This window comes from Eutrema salsugineum, unplaced genomic scaffold, assembly GCF_000478725.1.
Source record: "Eutrema salsugineum unplaced genomic scaffold, Eutsalg1_0 scaffold_15, whole genome shotgun sequence".
Lineage (NCBI taxonomy): Eukaryota > Viridiplantae > Streptophyta > Magnoliopsida > Brassicales > Brassicaceae > Eutrema > Eutrema salsugineum.
This window is the reverse complement of record NW_006256867.1, coordinates 5,560,929-5,567,423: the sequence shown is the minus strand read 5'-3', so window position 1 is coordinate 5,567,423 and position 6,495 is coordinate 5,560,929. Positions and strand designations below refer to the sequence as shown.

The following is a 6,495-nucleotide window of genomic DNA, read 5'->3' as shown; positions in this document are numbered from 1 at the left end:
TTTTTGAAAGCCTTAACCGTGTCTTTGATTTGTGACTTCTGTTTAAGAGGATAAAGCCAAGTGTAGCGGGTAAAGTGGTCTATATGGACAAAGTAATATTTGTGTTTTTCAGTGGATAGGAATGGGGATATTCAAACATCTGAATAGATGTATTGTAAAGGTCTTGTGGAGGTAATTGTAGACTGAGTAAAAGAAAGTTTATGACTTATATTAATTAAACACTCAGTGCAAAACTTAAAAGAAAGTTTTGAGAAAGGAGTGGACAAAAGCATAGAAAAACAAGAAATGATAGTGTTTAGGGTGGATGATGATGGATGGCCTAATCTGGAGTGCCATAGTGAGAGGAAAGCTGTCGAACTTGGTGAGACATACATAACTTGAGCTTTCGGTACCGTGAGTGGCCACTCATACAGTTCATCTTTAGTTTTACCGCAGATTAACGGGACCCTCGTGCTCAGATCCTTCACCTGAAACAAGGAGGAGAAAAATTCAACAGACACCTTATTAGTGTTGCATAGGCAATAGACAGATATGAGGCTCTTCCGTATATTCGGCACATAAAGTACTTTATGTTAATCTAATGCACGAGTGTAAGTGGGTAGAAGGGAAGAACCAGTATGGGTAATTGGAATTGTGGAACCATCAACAATCACCATATCGTCACCTTCAGTGTATGGCTGATGAAGAGATAGGTTGTTTAGGTCTGTGGTGATGTGATGAGTAGCCCCACTGTCTAACAACCAGTTGTTTGCAGGGTATGGAGCCACAACAACAAGATTTGCACGAGGATTCCAAGGCATGAATGGAGTGGCTTGCGTCTGAGGTGATGGTTAAAAGGTTTGCATTTGCGGTCACCGGAAACACAGACGTATGATTTGCAGCTGATGTTAGAAGCTTGGCTTAAAAGTTGAGAAGGCGTTCATGTACCTCGGCAATTGTTGGCGGAGTGTCTTTGCCTTCGACTTGATCAACGACAGGCTTGTATTCTTCAGGTAAACCCGCAAGCACATAATCAATCTGATCATCATGTTCAATTGGTTTGCCCAGGAGAGCAAGCTGATCGAACCTGGTGACAAGACCTTGAATATATAGATCAATAGTCTTGTTCTCCTTCTTCCAGATCTTGAGTTGAAGTTTCAACTGTTGTTTGTGACCTCTGCTTGGTTTAGCATATGTTGAGGGCAGTGTAGTCCATATCTCTGACGACTTCGTCGCACGGGACACCAGCGGCTGAAGGAGCGAGGAAATGGCACCAATGAGAGTACTATAGACCAGGCGATCTTGGCGCTTCCATAGAGTGTACCAGTGGTGATAGTTGGCTGTGGGATGGTGGTGGATCCATCGAGATGACCGGCGAGATCATACCCATCGAGTAAGGCATGAATTTGAAGGTTCTACATGAGATAGTTTGTGGAGGTGAGCTTGGAGATGTTAAACATGTTGATGGTAAGGAGAGTTTGATTGTTTGCGGTTATTGTGTCGGTAACAGTTGCTGGTAATGGAGCATCTGAGGTCGACATGGTGAGTTTGGTGTTTAGAAAGGAATAGAAAGGAAATTTTTGTTTTTCTTTATAGATCGATGGCTCTTGCTTGATACCATATAAATGTATATTGAATTAAATGAATAATTATAGAGTACAAGAGATGAATATATTCAGAGCTTCACTAGGGTATTGCAGAGATAATGATATATATGCTTTACATAAATAGCTCCCATGATTGTAGTAATCATATATTCTGATTGATCCTTAATAGAACACTTTCTAGAAGACGCTGGACTAGTAGCAGCAGCAGCATGTCACTTTCATTGTATTCAATGTAGCTCTGTGTGTCATAAGTTCAGCCCGCACACACTTATGTAGCACTGCGTGTCATGAATTCATAATCAGAGCCTTATGAATTTTGTATCCCTTTTTGGATTATGTGAACATCTTGTAGCCTCGGAAGTACATCAATAGCCTTGTAATTCGCTGTTCCCAAACACAAATAAAGAAGACCATCCATCATCTAAGCATTGCAGAAAGATTGTGTTACTAGAGATGATCAGAATATTGTCCCAATAAAAAATACCAGCTCTGAACAGATTGCAGAAGCTTAGAACTCCATTTGTGATAGATGATCTGATTATTCCGTTCTTACCGTAATTAAAGAGCTTAGACGATGTGATCCCTTTGCTTGTTACTTAAGTATATGTCAATTTCTCAATACTTTCTCTTTATTGGTTTCACTGACCTTGGTTAGATAGTGTTTATGCACCCTTCTTTGCTGGTGGATAGATTGGTTAGGCCTAATGGTTTGAGAGCTCAATCCTGAATATCTGTGTCATAACCATTTAAAGCTCCGCTTTTGACTTTCATGATCATGATCATTATTATTCCCAACATAATAGATTTGGGGCTTATAGTCAAATTATATGTATGTGAAAAGAAATAGATTTAAGTATTATTGTGTTTTGTTTCTAAACATCTTCGCGAATCTTGTTCATATTGCATAGATTGGAATAAACAAATTAAGAAATCATAGAGTAAAACCTTGTTCAAAGAGAAAGGAGCAAATGACATAAATTTGTAGAATGAGACTACTGTTTTCCCTTTTTGAGTTGCTTTTCAATACGCTTTTCTAAATTTCTTTATTTTTGCCTTTTGCCTCCTAGAGGTTTCTTGATTTGCACTAAACTTGGAAGATATGAGCACACACGTCCCCCAGTTACTTTTGAATGCGGGTTCTCCGATACCCATTTCCCCAATAGAATATCCAGCTTCTCCGATGATGTTAACTAAATAGCCATCATAACTATGGCTATTTTCTTCTCCTCGTCAATGAAGGAACTCAAATTAACTGAAATCAAAATGCAAGCGAGTGGTCCCTTACCCACTGTCAAGTTCAAGAACTTGCTCCACGACACCATGCATGCTGGCCTCAATCTTAGTCGTAATCAATATCTTAATCTCAGATGAATAGTAGAGATAATGGAAAACCGCAAGCTTCTCTTCTCTAACACAAGATAAATTCACACGGTCATATTTCGAAGCATTCAACGGTAGACGCAGAAGCGGCCCAAATCTCTCGCTTGTAAAGTCAAAATAGATTATATGATCAATGCTATAATGGTTCTTATTACACCAGTATGTGTTTCCCTTGAGAAACGCCTATGCCATGAAATGCGAATCTCCACCAGCTTTGAGTGACATCATGAAGAGTGCTCCATAAATCAGAGTCAAAATCGTAGATTTCACAGCTTATTATATGGTTAACATCACTATACCTCAAGATTTTGTGGCTACGACAAGATTTGTTCTTCTCATTCACATATCCCAAAGCATACCCGAACGTCTGTCGTCTGTTGTAAGAATACCTGGTTTCGATCCGCCTTGTTTGCCCTGAATACGAATTCCAAACCAAAGGCCTAGTAATGTGATTTTCCAAGATGCATAGCAATAACAATAAACCTTCGCAGTGAAAGACTTGTGATATTTTGACTTGATCGTCAAGTCAAGATAGTTTGCCTTTACACTCTGTAGATGGATCAACATCGATGCCATTGACGATAACTCTCAGATTATGATTCATCATGATCATCTGACGAAGTCTACTAAAGAGAAAAATAAGTCTAATAGTAAACTTCTTTTATTAAAATGAAGTCTATTAAGTAATTAAATCTGGAAATTTAATTTTAAAATTTTAAAAAAATTATTTTGGTATCAAATTTACATTCATAAATTCCGTAATCGTAACTCAAATATACATAAATTATTTTTTCATATTGCTAAATGGAAATATATGTTTTTAAATTAAATAGAAGTAAATTTATTATTTAGGTTTTAAAAATTGTTGACTTCTATATTGAAGTCTGCTAAATCGAATAAAATAACTTAACCAAAATTTAAATCGAAATTAAACCCAATTTAAACCAAAAATATCTATTTTAACCGGAAATTTTATCCTACTATATAAACCAACGAATTCTCGTAAAACCCTAATTTTTTCAAAGAAACTCTCTAATTCGGCGTTTTTCCTCTGGCCTCCATCACCTCTCTCATGATTTTTTTCGAAGCTCAGAGATCTGGAGAGATTTTGATTTCGTTTTGTAAGAATCAAGGGCTTGAGGATGCTTTAAAATCATGTGGTCTTAAATGAGAACTTATGTGTTGAGGTTATACGAATCCGCAGCCTGTTGGCCTGGTTCCTGCCGTCTACGCTTACCCTCAGTACCAACAGGTTAGTGGGTTTGATAATTCCGAGTGTATTGTTTCATATTCATATTGCGTATTTGAGATTTGGGGTTCAAATTAGGGTTTTCGAAATCCCTCTGCTTTGACTTTGGGGTTTTTGCTGTTGAGATAGCAGTTCCCTTTATGACTGTGTGGTGACTGGGCTCTTCATAAAATGAGATGCACAGACGATCACACCAGAAGCCCTTGAGAATGTGAAAGCCGCTTTGGCAAGTAGTGAAACCGAACACAAAGCTGAAACTAAAAAGAGAGCCATTCCTCGTAAAGCTGCTAGACAGTCTTGGGAGGATCCCACTCTTTCAGAGTGGCCAGAAAGTAAGCTCTTCCCCTTCTACCTTCTTTCCCATACGTTGAGTTTGCGGATTGCTCTTTCAGTTTGTGGATTTATCGTAGTTGTTCAGAGATTTCTTACAGGTGGCCTTGGAATCATTATCTGTGTAAATGTGATAACAGAAAACATCAGTGGGAGTGAAGATGAAGAAGAAGATGAAGCCGGTGGAAATCAAGCCAGAGCATCAAAGAAGAAAGAGAAGAAGCGACAAGAACGAGAAGCACAAAGACAGGTGGCTAATAATCTCTATCGCCATTAATTCTTCTCATATCAAATTCTAGCAGGTTTTAGGATGAGAAATTCTAGGAATATCAGCTGACCCGTTACAGTCCTAACTGTGAAAGTTAGAGATTGTAGAAGGATAGAGCATTGGGCCTGGGATCAGACTTGTACATAATTTTTTGCCTGATCAAAATCTGTTTATGTTGCTGGTAAAGGCTGAAGAGGCGACACGCGAGTCAAGGAGTACAAAACAAGATTGGTATGCAGAAATTTCGTTATGTCTAGGCTTCCTGGTTCAGAAATGCTGAATTTTGGCTAATTGCGACATTGTTTTTCTAGGAAGAAGAAGAAAAAGCACGACAAGCCAAGGAAGAAGAGGCAGCTGCGTTAGAGTTTGACAAATGGAAAGGGGAATTCTCAGTTGATGCTGAAGGTACGACAGAGGAAGTGCAGGGTGGAAATCAAGATTTGCTTTCAGAATTTGTTGAATATATAAAGGTATATCTTGATAACCCTTTACCAAACACTTTCCTATCTCCCATTCTATTTGTCCTTCCACGAATAGAAACAAACTAACAATGAAGTATCAGTGTGCAGAAATGATGAACCTTCTTTTTGCTATGTGATGTGATTGCAGAAACAGAAATGTGTTCCACTTGAAGATCTCGCCGCAGAATTTAATTTACGAACTCAGGTTTCATCTGGCTACATCTTCTAAGTGGCAAATAAATGAATACCTTTTGTCCTTGTTCTAAAAAGTCTGATTAAACTGTTTATTTTTTGTAGGAATGCATCAACAGGATCGCCTCTTTGGAGAGCATTGGTATTATTCTCTCTATCCAAACATAAAAAAAAAAACATTCGTTTGGCAATATTGTGATTTATGATGGGTATAAATAATAAACCCGAAGCAAAGCAGATGAGACATTGATTGATGACTCTGTCTGTATATATGTGAAAGACACACGTAGTGGAACTCTTAAGATGTGAACGCGTTGTCTTTTTTTTATTCAGGGCGGCTCTCGGGGGTTATGGATGATAGAGGAAAAATACATTTACATATCAATGGAAGAGAAACCGTTATGCTCTGCCTCCCTAATCCTGAGTCTGGTCTGATCTGAAACATCTTCTTTTTGTTTATCATTCCACGCTTGGGAAAGGATTACTACAATCAGAAGGCTTGATACCCTTAGCAAGTAACTTAGGTTGCAATTTGTTTTGTCTGAAAATATGTAGTAGATTTTAATAAAGTTTTATTGTCTACTGATGTAAGAAATTATATCTCATTGGTTGACTAAACTCTTTTCCATCAGATCTTGTAATCAAAAAACTACTTTGTATAGTTAACTTGTGATTTACGGTAAAATGTTGTTAACACTCTTTTAAAATTCTGATGTAAACAACAAAAATAAAGATTTTACAGAATTCTGTTTTAACAAAAAAAAATTCATCAAAGAGTTCTATTGCTTCTTCTAAAATAAAAGTTCAACAACAATTTTCTTAAAGCCAAGAGAAAATATGCTTGAATCTGGTAGTGAGTAAGTAAGTTAACACCACCAATTCAGGTTTTTTATCCACCATTTCGGTAAATTCTCTAAAGTTACAATGTGTACAAAAAAACTGAATTAGTGGAAATTTTTGTAAGTTATAATTATAATACATAAACGTAATAAACTCATAAGTAATTTTGTAACAAAACATAAACATCAC

At 37.3% G+C, this 6,495-nt stretch overlaps 2 pseudogenes; one reads left to right on the top strand and one right to left on the bottom strand.

Moving 5' to 3' along the window:
- Window positions 1-2,867: 2,867 nt before the first annotated feature.
- On the bottom strand, window positions 2,868-3,579 carry LOC18022196 (annotated as a pseudogene).
- Window positions 3,580-4,133: 554 nt separating this feature from the next.
- On the top strand, window positions 4,134-6,159 carry LOC112088081 (annotated as a pseudogene).
- Window positions 6,160-6,495: the final 336 nt, after the last annotated feature.